The sequence below is a fragment of the Protopterus annectens genome, chromosome 1.part0 (genome assembly GCF_019279795.1).
Source record: "Protopterus annectens isolate FY-2018-M chromosome 1.part0, PAN1.0, whole genome shotgun sequence".
NCBI classification, from domain to species: domain Eukaryota; kingdom Metazoa; phylum Chordata; order Ceratodontiformes; family Protopteridae; genus Protopterus; species Protopterus annectens.
Window position 1 is genome coordinate 779,524,139 of NC_056725.1, and position 24,658 is coordinate 779,548,796.

Consider the following 24,658-nt stretch of genomic DNA (forward strand, 5'->3'; position numbering starts at 1 on the left):
AGTAATGTTAGGTAATAAATACATACATAAACAAAGCAATAGTATGGATATGTATCCAATGTAGGAAAGGAGAAGCTCACTTAAACATATTCACCGGATCATGTTTGATGCTCCATAAAGGTAAATCTGTTTACAAAGGAGGAAAAAGAAAAATATCTGCTTGAACAATATTCTTCATTTTCTTCACAGAAGCAAAGAATAGAGCTGCCTGAATACATTTATAAAATATAAATGCAGTTTGATGTTGAAATCTGTGCTCATAAAAGTTCTTTTTAGACAGTTCCACCACATAATACCTGTACATTTCTTCCTTTAAACATCTACAACAAAAGCCCTTTTGTGCTTTATCCAGTCTTGGCCTGTCATACTGCAGTCACTCTATGAAAGCTACTGGTGTGTGTGTGTGTGTGTGCACATATATTTACCTACCTAAAAATATTTAGACAGATAAAGACAGTGAAATGTACACATAGCCAGATACACAGACAGATACACAGAAAGACAGACAGATACTATAAAAAAATATGGTGACTAGTTTTCCAGTTAGAAAAGGACTACATAATGTAGGATTCTTTTTGTAAACATAGGTCACTGTTACACTCTCCAGGAGATGTGTTTTGACATTTAATTATATCATTCCAAAGGGTTGCAGTACGCTACTTAGATATTATTTATGCTCTAAAAATATAAGAAACACAGGCTGCATGAAGAGCCTAGGTAACACCTGTTATTTTTAGTAGGAAAACAAAAAATACTATGGTCAAAATCCAGTTTATCAGACATTTAATTCAGCAATTACATTTGCAAATAGTACTATTTGTTCTCATTTAAATAAAAGTGATAATAAAGAAATTAGCAAGAAATCAAAATACATTCATTCACGAAAAGGACTCTGGCAGTAGATCTGCTCTGCTAAAATGTACACATCACACTGCGAGCAGGAACCGAAATATATGATGTTGCTGCTATTTTATATGTTGGTCTTGTATGGAAGATTTAAAAAATATAAATAAAATTAAATTAAATACGTATTAATAATATGTGTCAATTTATGTATACCAACTCCAAGATCACTATATCTCAGAAAAAAGGGAATATTCCAGTAAATGACTATCTCAGACTCAATATATGTAAACTTGCCATTCAGTTTTGTATTTTGGGATTTGTTTTAGTGGGTTCCAACATTTCAAATGGTTTCAGTACAAACATCTCTTTCAAAAAAAAAAATGATCATCAGTGTTACACCAAAACTGAATCTCAGCAGACATGAAGAAATTCCGTTTTGCAGTGAGGCAAGCCCCTCTCCCCTAGATAGGTACTAGGCATATTTCAGACTCACATATTGCACCTTATCAGTTAACTGCACACCTACTACACCATGCTGCACATTACATCCTTCTTGTAAGGGGCTTCACCTCCACCCTACCTTATCAGTAAAGTGCATACCTACAACCCCATGTTGCAAATTGCATCCTTCTTGCAAGGGGTTTCACCCCCACCCCACCTTATCAGTTAAGTGCACACCTACTACATCATGTTGCACATTACTTCCTTCTTGTAAAAGGTTTCACCCTCACCCCTTACTGAGATATACTAACTACACAGTTATACAACTGTGAAGAAAAGGCAAACAACTTTGGACACTGAAACATGTTCCCTTCTACCACTATCAGCATTCTGTTGCTTGCAAATATTGATATTAGACATCAGTCGGCAAATCTGAACAACATGAACACACAAAATTAATCATCCCTGTACACACAAATCTTTGCCATCAACCACAAGAAACCATTTCCACTGCAAAAGAAACAATGAAAGCACTCTTTATTTGGAATACAGCATATAAACGCAAATTTAATATGCATAAAGTAAAAAATCTAACTTCACTGTTATGAGCTGCAGTATTGAAGGATGTGAATAAAATGTCATGCTCACTAATAATAACAGTATTAATAATAATATATAATATAACTGTTATTAAAAAATTGTGCATTGTTGTCGTTTTATCAACATCAGTACTAATATTCCTACATCAGTAGTTGGTATTTTCTCAATATGCAATAAGCTATTTTATAGTTTTTTTTTGTAAGAAACAGTGCTTGTTGCACGCATTTTCAGTTACTGCTCTCTCCCATATGTGATTTTGTAATGTCAATATGATATTTCCAGTAAGGCAGCACTACAGCAAATTCATTGTGACTGGATTCCTGAGTATCTGAAACTGTGCTATGCGGTGGCCCTGATTAAAAAGTCCTGAGTGCTACCATGCTGAATAGATCATTACATGGTGATCATGGCTTAGTATTAACTGGTGCTGCATATCTCAGCTGCTGCACTGGTCAGGCAACTTAACGTGGCTGCACTCATACAATACTCCACAATAGGTATGTGAACCCTCACTCACCTCTACCCCTATGTAACATATACTGATGACCAACTGTTGGGTCACCCTGCTTCTAATATCCATAATGATGAAATCAATATGCTGATTGTGTTCGGTTGCCCTTATTTCACTACTTGACTGTTACAGTAATAAAGTGTTTATTGCCTTGGGTTGCCCCCAACCATCCAAACCTTATAATAAAATATGAGCACTATTTGAATTTTCACTGCCTAAAGCCACCTCATTTACAATGCAGTATTGCTAATGTCTATGGTTATCTGCCTTTTATAATAATAAATTAATTTTGCTTTTTAGAGTCACATCCACCTCTCCTCCAAATCCCTTTAGAACTATATATCACTACTCATTTTCCTATATATATCCTCTCCCATTTCCCAACTCCTTTAATAGTGCTTTCGGTGATGTGCTGAATCAGTGTAGTATACAACACATTGATACTGCACTTTTGGCAATGAGTCTAAATTTAAACTGAGCTTTGCTTAGTTGGATTGCCGAATTACCAAATTCAATAACATTATTAATAAGCATGGTGTACACAACTGATTCATGAAGAAGCTGCTTATATACTGCTAACCTTTGTGTTTGTCTGAATAAGTTCAGCAAACTGTTTTACAGATATACTAGTTTTGAATGCATCCTTCCAGTTATGTGATTTTCATGTTTTTATTCTTCCTGCAAAGAAGTAAGCTTAGACTAAATAAGTAGAGTGGAATGGGGCATGACCTCACCATATTGGGGTGCTAGGGGGCTTACTCCTTTTAGGATATTTTTAAAGTATATTTTGTTTGTAGTGAAAAGAGATGGTTCATGGTTTGCATGGAAGAAAATGGTTAATGAGACTCATTTTAAACTGAAAATGGATACATTTTGCAAGTTAAAGTATGTCAAATGGGTTTAAGCCAATAAAATAAGTAATTAAAATCTGTGATGAAGTTTTTCTATGGGGAACTGGGCACACTGTGTGGTGTAAAAGCTGTCATTCTGGTGAACCTATACATTTTGCCTAAGTTCTATTATAGTCATCCCCATGACATTTGCAATGACAGAAAGAACTGATAAAGAGTTAGAAGGACTAATAAGAAAAAAATAGTGACATATAGTGAATGGGCTGTACTTGTTGTCCAGTTAGCAAACAGCAACAGTTCAGTCTATGTGTTTCATGATTGCAAGTTAACTGTGATCCAGGCAAATAAAATACAAATAAATATGGCTGCTACCATGAGGAATAATTAATGGCTGTGTTGAATGGTGAAACTGTGTTTTGTAAATTAGTTTAGGCCAGCTCTGTGGTGTTGATTGATAAAGCTTGACTAGGACATATGTGACTAGAGCTGACCACTGGATCAGTACAAGCTGGGAGGAGATGATGGGAATGAGTTGTCACTGACGGCTCACCTATTCTGGACAGGGGGGAAAGTGGGAACAGTAGGTGTCGCATCCATGGAGATCAGGTATGTGAGCACATTATCTGTATGTATACATGTAAACCAAGAGAGTGTACCTGTTTATTAATATTCACCATTTTCTCTAGTGTGCCATACAATAGTATTGCCAGTTGCATAGCTCTGTCTGCCTTAACTGAAAAAATACCAACCCCTTCCCCTGCCTGTCTCTATAGGGCAATATTACAGACAGTACTGCAGTCCTTTCCAGTATTCAAATCATTTGAACTCCTCCAATATTCTCAAAACACCTTGCTGCATATTCCCCAGTAGGAGAATAAAGCAATCCATGACAAGACTCACCCTCCTCCATGACTACTAGCACACAACATTTCTGTGATCAATAGAAAGAAATATGGTGACAGGAGGCAACCATACTACAGTTTCCTACTGAAGTTCACCACCCTTGAACACAACCCATTGATGCTTATATTAATTACTGGATTTTTCTACCACTCACTCATTCACCCCAGTGATCCATATTTTCCCAAAATTTTCCCCCTTCAGCACCCAATAGAAGAGGTCCCGTTACAGTGAATCAAAAGCCGTTTCTTACGTCCATTGGGACTTCCCCACTCCCATTCAAGCTGTGGCACTGATCCCAATACACTTAACCCAACACTAGATTCTATTATTCCACTCCACTGGCATTAAGCTCTTCATAAATTCCACCTGCTCTCTGTCCTCCAACCTCCCAGTGATCATCTCAAACCAGTTTTTAAAAGTCTAATACAAATATGTTCTCATAGTTCACCTTCCTCCTTTGCAAGAATTCATCACTTCCTGCAACTCCCTGCTCTTAAACATTCTCGTCCAGTTTTCCTCTTTCCTCCTTACTAAGGCAATCCCATTTCCATATTCAGTCACCTTCCTGTACCTCCTCTCAAGCATGGCTCACTGACCTATACAAGTACTCAAAGAATTCAGCAACGGAATCTGCTGCCTCCCAGGCCCTGACCATTGTCTGCTGCTATCTGTTTACCAGTGTTTTTAATGACCACACCTACTTCTCATCCTACAGTTTCAATTTAAAAAGCTTCACTCCCCTTCTCCCCTCTATTCACCATACATATCTTATGCTAACCAAGTCTACTCCATGAGCCTTATCATCAGACAAATTTGGCTGTTTAAGTATCTAATCCACCCTCCTCTAGTTTCTCTACCTTCATCTGCCACTTTCTAAACTATTTATTCATACAGTGCTTCTTTTTATCTCTCTCCTTCTTCAACCAACCCTCCACTCATAACCTTCCCACCCTACTGCTTTCAGTCCATCCAAAACCACATTCTTCCCATCCCTGTTATCCATTTCCTCCTAAACTGACTGCTCCACTATCCTTACTAACACTTTTCCTCTCTTTTCCCCTCAACTGCCACAGTACATTCATAGGTTCCTAGGTGTTTACTAGGCTAACACCACAAGGACATTTTTAAGCCTAGCCATGCATCCCAAATCTCTGACAAGTTCTGATACCCTAGATAAGTGTAAGCAGGGGGTTGGGAGATGAAAGACTTACAAGTAAGAGCCTGGGAGGTGAACCATTTACAGGTATAGGTGCCAAACCAGGGATGAATTTCCTGTTCCCTATCCAATTGTCCAAGCTGCATTTGAATTGGGTTAGGGAGGAACTCTGCTTCATGTGAACGGGGAGCCTGTTTCATAGATTGGGTAGTCTCTGGGATACATACCTGTATCTCCAGCATCATCAGAATATCATTCTCCATCTGCCTTTGTCTCCTACTTTAATTCTAACTCCTCAGACACATGTGCTACATCTGACAAACATTCTTGCCCCATTTCTGCCTTTAACATTATTCACAACAAGCTGCTCACTCATCACAACTTTGTGCAACCATCTTGTCTGATTAAACTCATTCCTGAAAAAAACGTGCATTGCTGCCTTACCACATTTATCTTTCTGCAGACTTTCTTCAGACTTCTCCCAGGTGCTAAGCCCCACATACCCTCCTCCACCAATCACCTGTAGTTCCCTTTTACTCTGTTTAATACTACTTATAAAAACAAAGAATGAAGTTCCCCCAATAACACCATTCTTTTGCTATGTCTTGCTATGTCTGTAACCTTCCTGCAGCATACCTTTAAAGTCACTGCGTCATATCCATCCAGTCTATACACCCACCTGATTGCCCACCTCTGCTCTGCCAACATACATTTTATTGCTGCCCATCACTCATCTCCTACTCCTCCAACATAAATACTTTTGACTCCTTTTTCAGGGTCTTGTCTCCATTACATAACCTTTTCTAACCAAGTTCCACATCTGCTTTATCTGGATGAATGTCTCCTGTTGCAGAACCACATCTGACCCCCTTCTTCTAATGCATCTACAAAGCTTGCCTCTTTTAGCCAGGTTATTCGGCCCTTATACATCAGAACATGAAGATAATGCATCACAACATCTTCGTAAACGACTTCCACAAAGCTATTCCCAATACCAAAATTGTCCAATACACAGACGATTCTACTTTGATCTGCTATGCCCCTAACCTTACAGAATTCAAATCTCTAACCCAAACCGCCTTCTCAACCACTGAAAAATGGATGCACCAAAACCACCTCTCACTAAATGCTAACAAAACTAAGATTCTCCTATTCACTCACTCTAAATCCACCCTCTCTGTCAAAAACTCATTTCAAATTACAAGCCTTAACAACTCCATCACTGACATCATTCCGTCTGCAAAACTCCTAGGGGTCACCATTGATGAACACTTAAAATTCAATACCCACATCCAACTTAACATTAAAAAACCCACATAAAACTTGGCCTGCTATACAGAAATAATCAATTTCTCTCCCCCTCTACTAGACAGACCTTGGCCACTACCTATCTCCTCCCATCTCTTCTATATGGTGCTCCTCTACTTACAAATCTATCATCCACCCTAACCACCAAACTGGAAATATGCTACAATAAAATCTCCAAATTCGCCACCAAGTCAAATTCCCTCTCTCATCACTGCACCTCCCTTCAAACTTTAAATTGGCTTGAACTCCCTAATCAACTAGACTACCTCCAAATTGTTTCAGCCCACAAACTTATATTCCAACGTAGCAGCTGCCCTGCACTATCAAATATTCTTCAACCTTATACCCCCCCCCCAGACCCCTCAGATCTTCCCACCAAAATCTTATTTCCATCCACAAACCTAAGCGCCCAGCTGGTCAGCTTCTAATCTCCTTTACCCTAGCTAAAAAATGGAATGCCCTGCCCGCTACATTAAAGACCTGTGACAACCTACACTACTTCAAAACTCAACTCCACTGCTACCTGCAAACTCAAAGAAAATGTAACTGTACTCTTCATTCTATACCTCCTAAGCTCCCCTCCTCCTTCTCTCCTGGCTAAACTTCATACCCCTCTATTCTGCCACTTACTCACACATTGTTATTATAACTAACAAACCTTTTTCTTTTTCTTTTTTTCAACCTATGTTCTATGCCTTTCACCCTCCGACAATTCCTCTTGAAAATCCTAATAGCTTGTTTTTTATATGAATTCATACACATTTTTCTAACTGTTTTGTGGAATTCCCACCTATTTTTGATTGTAATAATAGTTCTGTGTGTTTTTACTATTATCTTTCATTATGTGATTTACCATTGTACTGTGGAGCTTTTCTCCCCGGGCCTCCACTGAAAACGGGCTCTCGAGCCCAGTGGACCTCCCCAGTCACCAAACTGAAATAAATAAATAAATATATAAAATAAATAATAATCACTACAATTCATTCAGCTTCTTCCATGGCATCTTGCAACCCACCATTTTCTCTTTAAGCTAGATCAATAAACTTTGGAAACATATTATGCCAATGTCTCACATAGTGCAATCCCAAGCTGATAGATGCTGTCTAACTCCTTGCAGTGCCACCTGTTCTGCCACGTACCTTTCCCCATTGGCAGCTGTACAAATCTGCTATGTGCTGGAAACCCCTATTCTCTTAAAACTTCATTATCTTACTGTATCCATAGTTCCTGTCTTCTCTTTCACACTGAATAACCGTCTGTGCCTTCTCTGTCTTGACCATGACATTTCACATATAAACTGAACCCCCAGTATTGCAGCCCAAAACTCTAAGTCACCTCCTACTGGTTCACTTCTTCTTTCCACCACATATATAGCCCTTCTACTAATACCATAGTCTAAACCATGTCAGCTCCCTAGAACCAATAAATGAGGCACATTTATAGGCTTAATTAAAACAAAATAATTTTTAGCATCAGTACTCCTCCCTATCAGTTAACATATTCATAACGCATTGTTTCACCAGTATTATCCACAATAATAGATTTTCCACCCACAAGCCCTCAACTACTTCCATGCACTGTATGGCTAATTTCTTCTTGCCAACATAAATTACATGGTGTCATTTTTCAACCACCATCTGCATCCCCGACAAACCTACAACTATTTTCATACATACCCTTCACCAACTATAGCACACTTAAAAAACACTTCAAAGTGTCCAGCTACTGGAAGACATTGGATGCCCACATTTATTTATTTATTTATTTATCCTTTCTTAGATGCTCCCATTTACTTATTTATTTATCCTTTGTTAACTGAGTTAGCCCCACTAGGCTAATAGCCTCTTTTCAGGGAAATTTGGAAAGGGCATCCTGGAACTTCCCACGCTCTTTTCAATAGGTGCCATATCACATGCATCTGAGCTACTACCAACTCAAGCAGATGGGACCTCAGTTTAACATCTCATCCAAAGGACGTCATCCTCAGGAGGACCCCCCCCAAGGTAGAATGTGGTGTCAGCAAGCCCTCTGCCGGGTGTGGGAATAAAATCCACAGCCTTCTACAATAAAGGTGAGTGTGTGGCCTGCTGCACCACTTACACTGCTATCATGCAATCTCAAGTCCTTCTTCTGTAGTTCCCCAAACCCATTTCTTACTACTTCCAACTCCATCCGGTTACTTCCATTACCATTGCGCATCATTAGTTTTTTTTACCTCCATTACAAATGCACAGTAGTTTTAACTCCACTGCATAAGAGTAATTCTTATTCTTCCCCAAGCTTCATGCTCATCTTCTGCTGTATCTCGACCACTTCACAACCTCCACAAGGAGGATAAGGACTAAACCCAGCAAAGAAAATGAAAGCACATTAAAACAAATAAAAAGTAACTGCACTCCTCTTTACTCTCACCATCAATGCCTTACAGATACCTGCTCCCTAATATCCAGACCAAATACCTCTTTCTTTCCTCCCTTCCCTCATCCATCACTCTGTATATTGTCTCCAGATCAAGCTAGCCCTGGCTGTGAGGCTCTATGCCAGCTCTCCAAGTGAGGACTACTGTTAAGTTATTCTCCATGACTTGACACCTTTTCAAGCATTTTCACCCCTTCATTTCACTTCTTCCTGTCTAGCATTCAGGCTTTCACACTTGCCATACAGTTTCTTCCTTCTGTTTGCTCATTTATTCCCTTTTATCTGTTGCATATTGGTTCTCCCCTTCTCTTCATGGTTATGTTAATTGTTAGGGATAACAAATTATTGCCCATTATTTTCCGAGTTAGAACTATCCATTTATTTGTCTTTTCTGCTTAATCTTTCTTTTCTTGGCCATGAGTTCAATACCACATCCTCTATCAGTCTTTGATTTTGGGGAATTCACAGTCCTTGTCCACCCCTCACCATGATTACTAGTTTATCAGAATAAGTCAACTAGCTGCTTGTACGTACTTGCCACAAAATACAAATAAATTATTAATAGGCTTGTCTTCTTGTATACAGATACATTTTGGCAAAGGTAACATTTCTCTTCCTTTATTTCTGTATGATCAACCATTAAAAGCAGTTTTTAGTGATAAGGACTTGGGAACTATTAGTTAAGAAGTCTTTTGGCGTTATATGTTTTCTTTTCAGAATGTTTTCTTGACATAACAGTAGGCATTTTGGTGTTATATGTTTACTTTTCAGAAACTTTTCTTGAAATAACAGTAGGGCATTACTTTCTTTGTATAAATCTTTATTAGACACAGAATATACCACCTTATTTCAGGTGATTAGAGCTGCATCAATACAAATGTTTATGTGATGGTATAAGGTTTCTGTGAACAGTTCCATATAGGCAGCAGAGGTCACACAGTTTGTGGGGGATTGAAATTTCACCAGGGTACCACTCAGTAGTAGTAGGTTTGCTTTAGAATAATTCCTAAATGTTCACCGGTTAGATGGGGTCACAGGTCTTAGTTTAATTTCAAAGGAGGCAGCTTAATGGTCTGACCTGACAAGAGAGGATGTTACACATCAGTGAGTGCAAAATTCCCACATGCTTGTGAAGATTAAGTCAAGGATGTTCTTGCCCCAATAGTTAAGGACTAACGTATGTTGACAAAGTCCAGGAATCTCTGGGCCTTGATGTTGGAAGTTGTGTATATTTCTCAGATTTTAGTGGTGTAGTTGAAGTTGCCTAGCATTATAGTGTCAGGTTCAATGCAGAGCAACTCCATTTCAATTAGGTATAAGGTATAGGCGTCATGGGTCATAGAGGGGGCCCTATAGCTCCAAGTTATATATTATGGGACTTTGTTTATGGTGAGATGGACATAGACTGCTTAACCAGTCTTAAGGTGTGACTGATTTTGATAAATAATGAGATACCTCTACCTTTTGTCCCTTCTAAATGCTGGTCTAAATGTGTGGAAGGCATTATGACCATGCACCAGGATACTGTCCATGGCTTAAAAAAAACATGTTTCCATAACTACACAGGCATCCAAGTTCTCCAGGGAGAGGAGAGCTTGCAGTGAAGTTTTTTGCTTAGACTTCAGGCATTGAGTCGTAATGCCTTTAGATTATCCTGAGATGGTTTTGCTATTTTGGAAGGTTTATCAGGTTGGCATTGACTAAAAAAGGAACCATGGATGTGGACAATTTTAGCCAATATATGAAAACCTAAAGGAAACAAGTGCAGTCCATCCCTGGTGAAGCAGTGTGGTTTGTCAACCATATCCTTTGAAGCTGACAAATATTCTACCCCTCTTTAAATGACACCCCAAACTGAGCAAATTGTTAATGTCAATTATCTTCTGCTCATTTGTGTCATCATCCTTGGAGAAGGTAAAATGCTGCTCAATGCTAGGCTCATAGCAGCTTGGGACACTTAGTCTAAGAACTCCATCATATTTCTCTCTTCATATAGTCCAGCAAGGTATGTTTCAGGTCATTCACACCCGTATATGTACAATGGTAGAGTTGTACCCAGGAATGCCAGACGTCCCTATTTGGGCGGGACTGTCCCGAGATCAGCAGCCTGATCCTGTGTCCCGCCCTGCCAGTTTAAATCCCGGCCAGCCTCCGCTTTGTTTTTTTTTTTTTTTTTTTTGATTGTCCTGTATACCTGGCATACGGGCCAATCAAAAATTGCTAAACACGGAGCTTCTTGTGTTCCGCATTAAACATGAGAAGCTCCGTGTTTAGCGATTTTTGATTGGCCCATATGCCGGTATATGGGCCAATCAAAAATCGCTAAACACGGAGCTACTTGTGTTGAATGCAGAACTGCAATGCATTAAACACGAGAAGCTCCATGTTTAGTGCAGAGCTACTGAGTGAGCTCAGTTCTTTAATGTGGAACTCTGTTCTGCATTAAAGACCTTTTTTTTTTTTTTTTTTTTGGTCTTCACTTACCGTGAGAGACCTTCTTTTTTTTTTTTGTCCCTACCTGGGGGGCTGGAAATCTGGCAACCCTGGTTGTACCAGTACTTATGGTTCAATGACCTGAGAGCAGGCATGATCTGGCGGATCCTCACCCTGATAGGCAGCTGACCGTGACCATCTGCTTGTTCAGCTTAGTGAGTGTGACATCTGTGTTTCTCACGATTGAATCTCCTATGAATAGAATGCTTATTGACCTTATGGGTTTACTAGCTGAGACACTATGAGTTGAAGCTGTATGCTTTGGGCTTGGATGTTGCTTTGATAGAATGTTTGTGAGGGTGCTGTGGATTATTTTTTCTATAAATGCATCTATGATGCTGTTCTGATTTGGATAGATTACTTTTAAGAGCCCCAGTATATGTGAGTCTATGTGCTTAGTCATTAGTTTGAGTGGCAAATACATTGTTGTGTTGTGTGTTTCTGACAATCTGTTAGGTAATTGTAGTTGCTGTATGTGACAGCCTTGTTTCCAGTGACAATGTATAGTTGCATTTTACACACACTGCTCCTGATTACTTAAGAATTAGGTGGTTATCAGTAAACATGAGACAATTGCAACATTGTCTCAGAATGCCAATTTGCACTATGCTGGCTGCAGAGACAGGAAGAAAGTGCTTATTCATGGTTCTAAATGTTTACTCTGTAGATCACAAGGGAATTTGTATGGGGTTCTTATTATTTCCTTGAAGATCGAACTTGAAACCACGAAATTTGAAAACATCGAAGGTCCACATAAGCAATTTCTTTCCTTGGGAAAGAAATCGCTTGGCCATCCTTGTCAGTTTGCCATTTTCCCTGCTGTAGTGTGATCTGAGAGTTGGTATATTTAGTTAGGGGGGTGGGAGGCACAGCCCACATGATGGGAGGTGTGGGGGGTGAAGCCCCCACTTCTAGTGTTTGTGGTTATTTGTTGGTGTTTGTAGGGCAAGTGATTTCTTTCCAAGGGAAAGAAATCGATTATGTGGAGGTTTGATATTTTGAAAGTTTGCAGTTTTAGGGTTGATGAAGAGGCGTTCGTTGGAATGCCTCTTCAAGGGAATAATATAGACCCTTTGTATGGGGGTGGTGGTCAGGAATACTTTGCTTGGGTCCTATTTAAGTGAGACTGCAATGTTTAAGAGAAGACTATTGGGACAATGCTCCTCTGGGTTCAGGCCACAGCAGTGGGATAATATGTGGCTTTACAACAGGTTTACTTGGGTATTATTTGGTTAAGAACTACAATCTTTTCTAATGCTCAGTGCTTCTCTGCAAATAAAAAAAAAAAAAAAAAAAACAGGTACTCATCTCAAAATCATGTACTCAAAGTGTCGGAGGTTGCTTTTTAACAGAGGAAGTTGGATATTAAGTACTGTGTCTATACGGGGTGCTACTGACCCCTGCTACATGATGAGCAGTGTTGCAATGAATGTGACAACTTTATACAGGCACAGAAAAATCCATAAACAGGCAAAATAGCCCACTAGCGAGTCATAACAGCACACTCTAAGATTTCCATAGTGATTTCCAATCTCAGAACACACTAGGCTACTGTACTTCCACTAGAGTGCAGACCTAACTTTTCTAACTGTACAATCAGTAAAAGGAGCCCAAAGTGCAACAATATTAGCAGTTATAACAGTAAAATAGCAGCAAAATCTAAACATTAAATGCAAAAGTGCTGACAACCAGTAGTTAATACAGCACAACACTTGAACGTATGAAAAAGTAGAAAAACTCAGCAAATAATGCAGAAATATAACAGCAGCATTTAAAAATAACAAGAGAAGTGCAATTTATCAATGTGAAGTACTTATCTAGCTTGGATGGAGCTGGATAGAAGCCAATATATTCAGCTTTCAGTGATGTAACTGCCAGACATTGGTAAGCTCTGCGTAAATGAGCCAAGCTTTGCATAAATTGGAAGATTATACAGGTACAGTACAGAAAATCAATAAACTAACAAAACAGCCTACTGGACAATCACAACAGGTCACTCTAAGGTTTTCACAATCGTTTCTACAGGCTACTCTCCACTTCCACTAGAGTGCAGGCCTAACCTTTCTAACTGCAAAATCACTTAAAAACGAACTGAAAATGTAGGAATTTCAGCAATTGTGAGAGTAAAATCCCAACAAACTGCAGAAACCCAGCTGTTAATACAATGGAATTACAACAGAACTGCATTAAGTGGGGAAAGACATCATCAACTTGTCTACATAGGAAGTAAGACTGTGGGTAAGCCATAGCAAAATGTTTGAACCCTCCCACAGATGAATGTTTCCCTCTGCTTGACTCTAACTCCCCCCAGACTTGAAAGAAGAAATGCTTGATTTTTGGGGCAGAAGTGGTCAGTAATAAATAAATAATTTAAAAATTGTGGTTGATGGGGGTTAGCTAGGTTATGCATCATTCTGTATAGGAAACCAGTAGGTGTGTTTTCTGGTACAATGGAACACCATTTTCTAATTTTACTTGTGGCAGTACTTGTCATAGTTGTAATTATATGGAATGTCACTTTTTGTATCTGTAGTCCTCTAACATATGCCTTTGTTTATTACACAATTTTCACAAATACTTCCACTAGAATATTCACTTTTTCCTGCAGCTGGGTAATTACTTGATTGCTTATTGATTATGTATTACTTTCAAGGTTTTTTTTTTCCTTCATTCTCCTGTCATAAAGAAATAGTTAAAGCTTTATGGCTTCTTAAGCAAAGTAAGCTATTTCTGCTCTTTATTTAATCTATACTCGCTTTACAGAGTGAATTAGTAAAAGCAAAGTAGGTTCTCTTTTTGATTCATCTTCTCCGCCTACTACTGGTCTAAAGGTTGGATTTTGTGAAATGAATTATTCAGTGGGCATCCTGGATATGTAGCATTTAATATATGAAACAGAATCTTGTCTTATGTCTGCAGGAATTAACACGTGATTATGTTTGCAGAGTCTGATGTGTTTTCTTAACTGAAGAACCCAGTCAAAACTCCCCAGTAACACTGCCAAGAAGATTTTGTGAATGTTTTCAGCTATTTGAATATGTGTAAGCTAGATATTACTATTCATAAATTTAAAGGTAGGCCAGTGGCAGGTCCAGAAATCTGCAAAAGGGGGGGGGGGCACAGTCTGGTTAGTTGACCACTGTGGTGAGACTGAGAAAGTGGGACATGGGGTTTGACTTCTCACCCCATGAAACAGCAGAATTGTCTGCAGGATCATCCTGCTTGATTATTGTGCCCAGAACATCATCTGCCTCCCTCCTGATTACAATTCTGTTATCTGCACCACTCCAACAGATTCTTTTAATTCATTCCCCATTGTGACAGCTAAACACTTTTCATTTGTATCATCCACAACACAAGAATCTTTATTTGCATTCTAATACTTCATATGTTTCTCCAAATTCTTATTTTCTACCTTCAAACTCTCTTTAACTCCTTTCCTTCTCCATGCTGCTGCTTCCTTTAGGCCTCTTCCTTGCACACAAGCATGCACACACACACACACACACACACACACACACACACACACACACACACACACACACACACACACACACACACACACACACACATTTACATGGAATATGGAAAAGGGTACTGTGTCTATATCTCCGCATTGACCTTTCATGCATATATATATTTTCTATAAATAGATATATACAAAAAATGCTTACAGCTTCAGAGTGATCAAACTGTTCTATTGTAAAAATTGTCTTTTGACATAGTATACACAGATCTTAACAGAGTTGGCTCAACACAAATCTCTCTACAGCACCATTGGCATTCTTTGTTGTAGATCATGCTGATCCTTTGAAGACTAGCACATCCCTACTATACAGCAGATCTTTTAACTATCCAGCTACTTCAGATTCTACTTCATTCTTCACAGCTTGTCTATATTTATTTTGTAGGGGATGTGATTCTTTACATTAGTCCTGGCAAATTGTTTTCATAGACTCCCTAGATTTACCTCTATTTTTTTTAATTTCTCCAAGTCTTTTGGGTTTCTAATACCATGACGGGAATGGACCCCATTCCTAAGTCAAAGTACGATTAAATTTCATGAAATTAGTATTGTTTCAATCTTTGATGTCAGCCAGAAGTGCTCTTCGCAGCACCCACAATGTGCCGAGTAATGACTCCTTTTGCAATTCGTATGGATTTACATGTATTGGTTACATATCTAAATGCAATTGTAGATTCTTTTTTATAAGACCTGTTGTTCCTACTTCTATTGGAACTATCTGGGTATCTTTTTTCCACATTGCTCTCAGTTCTGCCTGCAAATCCTGATATTTTATGACTGTGACTTTCTGTATTCAAGACACTGTCGTCACTGCGTGTAGCAATTTCAGTGATCAAAACTACTTTTGTCTTCTTTTCTTGGACTGCTATATCTGGTTTTCTCGCATCTATCTTTTAGACTGTTAGTGATGGGTGATCCCATGTGATATAGACTTCATTGTTTTCTGTGATGCTTTGTGGGTCATGTTTTCAGTGCTTTTCAGCCACTTCACTAGCATAATGTTTGCACGATCCCCAGTGCAACAGTCTTGCCACATTATTATGCCTTTCAGTATACAGTCAGTATACAGTCCTTCTGCCATTAGTATGTCACAACCAGCAACAAGGTTTGTGATGGTTTCCAGTTCTGTTTTACAAAACCTACATTTGTCTGTTTCTCCCACATGTTCGATGGACTTTGTAAACCAATGTGTATGTAGCCCACTATCCTGGGTAGCCAATATTAACCATTCATCTTTTGGTTTGAATTTACCTCTCCTAAACCATTCCTGCATTCGATCCTGATCAACATGAGATTGTTCGAAGAGTTTTCTATACTTGCAATACTTGCAACTATATTTATACATTTTCCAAATTTTTTTGCCTTATCATTTAATCCTTTATGTCATGTTCTTTTTTTTGGCACATTCAGTTGCTGCCTGATTTTTATCTACTTCTGGTTTGATTTCCATTCTCGCTTGATGCCGATATGCTTCTGCTAGACAAAGAAGGGATTGTCTTAGATTTATTCTTCTCATGTTTCAAAACTTTTACTACGTTTGGGTCTTGTAAGGTCAGCCGATGTGTGCAGTCCCACAGTTGCAGATCTATACCTGTATTCAATTTCAAGTAAGCCCATATCTCCTTTAGAACGGGGAATACATAATCCTGGTATAAATTGATTCTTATAAATTATTTGATGACCATGAAGCATCCTTCTTAACATCCTTCTTGTTTTCCTATCTAATTTGTCCAACACCTTTTGGGAATAGTCAATCATTCCAAAACTGTAAGTGAGGACAGGAAGAGCAAATTAGTATATAGCTTGAATTTGTTCCTAGATGTCAATGCTGTTTTCTCAATTAATTTAAGTCTACTAAAATATTCCTTACTGAGTTGTATTCGCATTTGTTCATGTTTTATTGCTGATCCTTCATCAGTTGCCAAATATTTATGCACTCTTTCTTGCTCAAGTTTTTTATATCACATTCTTGTCCCAAACTGATGTTTTCCTGATGTTGCAGCTTTCCTGATTTAAAGGTTGCTTTTGCACATTTATCAAGACCAAATGATATTCTTATATCAACTAAAAAATGTTTGGCTACTTGCAGTTGTTTTCTGTTCCTCATCTGATGATCTATATTCTATACAGTTTTAAATCACTTGACAAAGAGAAGATGAGAAGTCTTTACACTTTGTTTTCTAAGAGCCAAATTATAGCCATGGCCTAATCTGTTAAATAGACAGTTTAATGGGATAAGGGCAAGAAAAAATAGCAACGGTGGTAGGGAGTCACCCTGGAATATCCTCCTTTGAATTTTTATCCCTGGAATAATAATTTGTCCTTTATCATGGCTTAACTGCAAAGTGGTTCACCTCGAACATGAGGCAGCTGTAATAGAGAAAAACAGCCTGGACCTCCATATGTGCAACTTCCTACATAGAATTGTTAAGATTATTGTGGTAGTCTTTTGGTAAATGAGATAGAGAAGTTTCCAAATGGGGTCTCCACCAAAATATTGAACTTTCTGTTCTGAAAACAAGATGTCAATTCATATTTTTTAAGTTAATACCTTATGCAAAACCACACCTAGATCTCTTCCACATGGGGGCTGTTCCTTCAACATTCCTTGTTACTTAACATAAACATCTTACTTTCCAGATTGTTCAGAAAAGGTGTTATAATACTTGAATGAGCTGTTAAAAAGTGTGCAGTCCTTTTCTGATAGCTGTACTATAAACAGGAGGTAAATAAGTCTGGGAGATGTTAGTTTAAAACACTGATGTACATCACCAGCTGACTCTGCCTTGTAAGCTCTATGAATATATGAATCGGATGGAAAAGTCAATAGATTTAATGAGTGTGCGCATGGACTGCAATGGCTGCGGTCTGGAAGGTCATGGGTAACTTCTTGCCATCCTTTTAGTAGACAAAATCAAGAATTTTTGCATGTTCACTTTTCTTTTATTCAGAAAGTTTACATCCGTATGGCATGTAAGATCTAACACTTTTCCTGAGATCATTCTTTGTAAACAAAGATGTGATTCAGTAGGATATGCAGGAGTTTTTAACTGGACTGAAGCTTACAATAGCTAGGTCTGCTGTCCACTTCACACATATGAATAATAATAATAATAATAATAATAATAGTGATAATAGTTGAACTCATAGCAGGACTATAAATAAAATTCCACCTCAAGAGCTGCACATAGTATGCTCATTGCTAGGATGCCATTAAAATAAAACAAATTCATTGGCACTGAGTTTCTGTTGTGGACACCAGAACAAACTAGCTTTCCTCTAAAGTAGACTCTTTGGTTGTATGTGACTCTTGAGCATTAGTCCAGAGCAAGTGACTGAGCTAAAGGTGTGGTGGGAGTCTGCTCTGGAGTTTGATAGGACAGGGTCAGAGGTTATTAGTAGAGTGTATGTATTACTGCTACTGCTCTCTGGTGAGTAGAGTAGGTGTTCAATGAGATTTTTGGCTGGAGCTTTAGTGAGTAGGAGAAGGTGGTAGCAGTGGGGGAAAGAGTGCTGGCAGTATTGTGTGTTTTTGCTTCATATGTCGTGGCATTCTCCTTTGGTAGTACTCATCAGAGTGGTCAATCACAGGTGGACTGTGAAGTATCCTTATCTCATGGAGGAAGACTGCCTGACAGACAACCAAAGCAAGCAGAAGCAATTAAAATAATGGCACTTACCAAGAGGCAATGTAATTAAACAAGGAAGTTGTAGGGAAACAAACAGTACTCAGTTGGGAGCTGCTACTACAGATTATGAGGTAAAATTATGATCAAAATTGCAGGGAAGGCACAAATTAATATTAGAGTCAGCTGCAACAACGTTGGTGCCTTAATGCTTGCTTATTTCCAAGCAGGTTTTTTTTCTTCTGAAACCATTTTTAAAATAATTTCATATCCTAAAAATTTCCACTTTTCCATTTTCCTTGATTTTTATAAATCAGTGAGATTTGGTAGCACACATTACTTCATTTTCGTGCTTGGGTGTATTAATCCAAGGTTTAAAACTTAGATAAGTTAAAAAATAAATTAGTGGGAAAAATAAATGCAAATAATGATCACCATAATCAAATATACATTATCACTTATTTTTGTAAGAGCAGATAGCTTCTGATTTACGGATTTAAATACCATCATCAATTGGCTTTAAAAACAAACAAATCAATCAATAAGTAAAGAATACTTATTATCCCTTACCTCCCTAAACAACCTCTATACCTTTCACATTCTTGCTAGGTTTGAGGGATTTTTATGGGTATTCCAGTATCTTATTAGCTCTCAAAGATTTGTTGTTCAGGCTTGGTTGGGACCTAAAAACTGAAAATGTATCCAGGTTGGTATTGTGGTGCATTTAGTACCAGACTCTCAACTGCCCCTGTCTTGAATGGACACTCCTATTTTCTTGACTGATTTACCCCGCACAGAATATTACTATTTTTGGGGGTGTACCCCTATTTTCAGGCTGGATTTACTACTTCACACAATTTTCTGAATCTCCTTTGTCACGTGTTACTTCTGAAACTGTCTAATGCATAGAAAACCGCACAACATGACCATCATACTAGTGGCACCAATAATTTAATGACATTATTACATTGTCTATTTGATAGTGTGTTTATATTTTCCTCATTCCTACTGGAAGACAGAGAATTATGTGCTATTTAGTATTCAAATTTTATGCTAATTAGATATCCCCATTTTTACCTAGATGCGCCTACTTTTCGAGGGCCTTTGTTCCATAGCTCTCAACCACAGACACATCTCAATAGAATCAGGGACATTTAAAATGTTAGTACTATTAAAACCTGGAGCATTGACAGAGTAAGAGAATATGAATTAATATACATTTTCTTGATGTAAAAGAAGCCTGTAACAAGTATTGTCATTATTTACTAAATGTAATTCATGTCCTGTTCTCCAAGAGTCACCAGTTTTAGGAGGGATTAAGCAGCACAGAGCTAAAATTTGAGTTAAACTCAAGGACAGTTGAGAGGTATGCATTCCTATTTTCATTGTCTGCAGGTTAAGAGGTATATTTATCACCCCCACTTCAATCAAACACACACCATTGAAATAGCCTTTCGGGTCATTGATATTAATGTAGTGACTGGTGGACAGTCAGAAGGAGAGAGTGACAGATGGAATGTCTCTCCCCCCAAATATATATATATATATATATATATATATATATATATATATATCTTCAATTTCTGAGAATAAAATAGGTGTAGTAATGCCCTACATACCCTACTATGGATTTGTTTTGTTCAGAAATTAACTTGGGGTATACTGGGTTCCCATTAGTGAAGTAAAATATATGAAAACAGCAAATGATAGGCATTTTAAATTGAAAGAACACAGGGTATAATCGGACAGCATATTCAAAGATAATTTGAACAGTCATACGTACATCTGACATTGCAGCAAATTAAAGAAAGACATCCAACTTAACAGTCCTCAAAAAAAAAAAATGAAAATACAAAAGAGTTCAGAAATCATTTAATCATTTAAGAAAAAAGGTTCTACTAAAACCACATTACACTCAGCAGAAGATCCTTAGAAAACATGTAATGCAGTTATGAGACGGAACAATTTGCATCCCACCCCACCCCTCACCAAAAAGTGTTACATTTTAGAACTACCCTAAGCAAACATTGCAGTGAAGGGCATTTCTTTTTCAAGTCACTCCAAGTCTTTGAGAGTTTGTGTAATATTTCAAATGCACTGACAATTACTGGCACAAACCTTTAACAGCTAGGGCTGCACAAAAGCTGCCAGTTTGCAACCTTCCACCCTACTCCTTTGACAAATCCATAGCACAGGTATGGTTGCAGGGTTTTGTTAGTGTTATCGTTAGTATTGAAACTCTCACATACAAAGATGAAAATTTGTCTGCTAAGTAGCATGGAAAAGTGCAAGATATGCTGCTTGGACATTCCTCTCAACTGTATAGATGTTTACAGAGTGTCCAGATTTTTGCCTCATATTTTTGGTCTGTTCTTCATAAAAACTGTTTTTTTTTTGACAAATCACTGGGATGATTTAAGGATTAAAATCAATAAATAATGACAATCATTTGAGTTTCAGACTTCATATCCTTTACAAATGTATGGTAACACAAATCCTGCTATTCTAGCTACTTTCAAAGTTTATAAGAACAATATTTAAAATGTGTCCCTCTTTTTGGGCCTTAGTCCCCCCATTTTGTCAGGCTTTGTCCAGATTTCTTGCAGTAAGAGGTTGAGAGGTATGTGCTTGGACCAAATCCAATTAACAGGCGGTGTCTTTGTTGGGGGGCAGTAAATTCTATATGTTGTACCATGCTGACGGGTAATAGAGATACGACTGCTGAATCCTATACAATTGCACTTTATAAGCACTTACACAAGTGCATGGATTGTGCAATCGCTAACAGAGCCAAGATGCTATCCTCCAAAAAAAAGGAAGCCAATCTGGTGGTCCCCTGCTATAGACAAACTCTACAACAGAAGAAAGAAACTCTTGCAAAAAAGAGTAAAATCCCATGATTGGAGGAACTCCGTGGTCAGCCTCAGTAAGAAGCTGAGATCCCTCATAAAATCCTCCAAAGCTAGTTATGAAAACAAAATCGCCACTGATTCTAAAGACAACCACAAAGCATTCTATAGCTATGTCAAGATTCTCAATGGCAACTCTCAGATCTGCTCTGAGTTACAGCACAATGGCACTAAATATACAGAACCAACTGATATTGCCAACATCCTGGCAGATAGGTTCAGTGCTAACTTTACCCCTCTCTCATCCCTTAAAGGGCCCATCTCTATACAGGAAGATTGAAAAGTACCTGTAATCACAGCTGCACAGGTAAAAAGCACACTCTTCAAAGCCAAGAACACAGCATTCATGGGACCTGACAACATCCCAGGCTGCGTTCTACATGAACTACAGAATGAACTGGCACCCCACCTAAGTACCATGTTCAATCATAGCCTCACTTCAGACTTTGTGCCCACTGAATGGTGCACAGCAACGGTTAACCCATTCCACAAAGGGGGAGCTACCAAGGACCCTGGGAACTACCACCCCATTAGCCTGAAGAGCCTGGTCTGCAAGGCTATGGAGCGTATCATCATGGAACTTATAAACAATGACATTGTTAATCTCCAAACTCTGGACCCTACCCAGTCCAGGTTTGTAAAAGGCAGATCATGTCTCCTAAAACTGATAGACTTCTTTGAAGAGGTCACCAAAGCCGTAGATGAGGGTAAGGTGGTTCACACAGCCTATCTGGATCTTGCCAAGGCTTTCGATACCATCCCCCACTCTGGAATTATAGACAAACTCACTAAACTAGGCTATAAATCCCTATGTCACAAGATGGATTGCCAACTGGCTCACTGACAGAACCCACACTGTGAAAGTAGCAGACTCTAAATCCAATTTCAGACCAGTGACAAGTGGAGTACCACAGGGTTCAGTCCTAGGTCCTCTCCTGTTTGGTATCTCCTTCTCTGAAGTACAGGCTAACACAGAAGGTCTTTGGCTAACAAAGTTCACAGATGACTGCAAACTAGGAGCCATAATCAAAACTCCTAACGATGTGGACATCCTACAAAAGGGCCTCACTGAGACAGATGCCTGGTGTCAAAGTCATGGCCTCAAGCTCAATGCCAAAAAGTACATTGTCATCCCTTTTGGTAAAAACTCTGTACCTATGAACTACCACATAGGCAGTAGTCTCCTTAACACTGAAAGTGTGATAAGAAACCTTGGGACACAGGTGGATAGTAGTCTCTCCTTTGATAATCACATCGCCACAGTAGTCAGGAAATCCTCCTACGTGGCACACCTCATCACAAAAGGTTTCTCATCCAGGAAAAAAGAGGTAATTGTTTCCCTCTACTCATCACTCATTAGACCCATTATAGAATACAATGCCCCTTTTGGTATGCACCTCACAAGACATCTACAACAACTGGAAAGGCCACAGAAATACCTCACAAAGAGGATTACTGGCCTCAAACAGATGCCCTACCCAGGCCGTCTCAAAAAACTCCAGCTTTACTCTGTCACATATCACCTACTCAGAGGCGATCACTGCCTAACATACAAAGCTATGTCAAACCCAGAGCTGTTGGACATGCTACACGTAAAGAAATCCCAATCCCTCTGAGCTACATGCTCTAGGGACCTACACCTTGTCACCACAATAAACACAACATGCTGGAAGGATAGATTCCTGTCCCAGAGACTTCCCATACTCTGGAGCAAACTACCTATCTATATCAAACAAAGCTCCTCATTAGCACTCTTGAAGAAAAATCTTGATGATTGGATGGGAGATAGGAAATTCACCCCGGGGATCGCCTCTGTGGCTCTGCTTGACAGGGGCACAGGAAAATAATTTTCTTGGTTGGCAAAAGCCAGGGTGCCATTTGGCTAGGCTTATATAGGCCCTAGGGCCAATAGCCTAGTACCTACCTCTGAACCTATGAACCTATAAGGATTTCAATAATGACGGAAATTATTGGAGCAAAATTTTAAATTTAGCACATTAATGCAAAAATAAATAAAAAATAAATAAAATCAGACAGTGACCACTTTGTCAGACTACTATAAATGTAAACTGTATTAACATTTGGTGCCGTGCTTCAGTAAGGTCCCTCTATAAGTTAGAAATAAGTTACCAGTTACAGTGTAGGACCCCCACACCAAAACATAGTATAACCTGCTTGCCAGAACTCAGTGGTGTAGCAAGAGTTTGTGCCACCCAGGTTGGTCTTTGACTTTGCTGCCCCTCCCCACTCACAAAATCATGGTCAAATGGGAGGTCCCCATACACAGCCCTCCACCCTGCCATTCTAGTGTCCCATTACTTGGCTATTTCTCCCCATTTACCATAAATACTGTAATGTGTATACAGCTTTATGATTTACTTCTACAATGATTATTTGGATTTCATTTAAAACTTTTAGTTTAAATTTTATAGCAGAAACACTGATAGACATCTGCTAAACAAAGCAATACAGTATCACAATGAAAACAGACTTAGCATTAAAACTTCTCTGTCCTTGAATCCCACAGTCATTGAAAAGCATAGAAATCCACATTCAAAGAAAATGCATCTGGCCAGGGGCAGATAAAGTTTACCTTTGGGCTGTTTTCAAATCATGCATATTTAGGACCATGCAAACACCTTCCTGACTGTATTAAAGTATATTCCTTTTATAATACAGCATGCTTGTTACAGCTTGTTTTAAATGTATTATTTTGAACATTTTTCCAGTAAGCAATGAAACAAAATGTATGACTGAATAATGGCAAAACTGCCCAATTCAGAACACAGAGCCGGTGTTTGCATTTGGGGGCACCCAGCAATGTCAAGTTGTGGGGGCCCTAGGCACTTACAGTCTAAATATCACCCTGTCACTGCCATCCTCTATAAGCAACCTTTTTGTTCATGCTACAAAGTTTTAGGAGTAGTAAGCACAGAATGACCTGTAGCTACAATGGTGTTACATTACAACAGTAATATGCACCACACTATGTTGACCCATCTCACAAAAGGACATTCGCAGTAACTGGCATTTAGCTATGACAATGATAAATTACAACTCTATGTACAGG

The 24,658-nt window shown here is 38.7% G+C and overlaps 1 protein-coding gene across 2 annotated transcripts in view; it reads right to left on the reverse strand.

Annotated features, from left to right (window-relative positions):
* LOC122794510 (synaptosomal-associated protein 25-like) overlaps positions 1-24,658 on the reverse strand; it is a 1,032,368-nt gene that overhangs the window by 438,910 nt on the left and 568,800 nt on the right. The window lies entirely within an intron of this gene.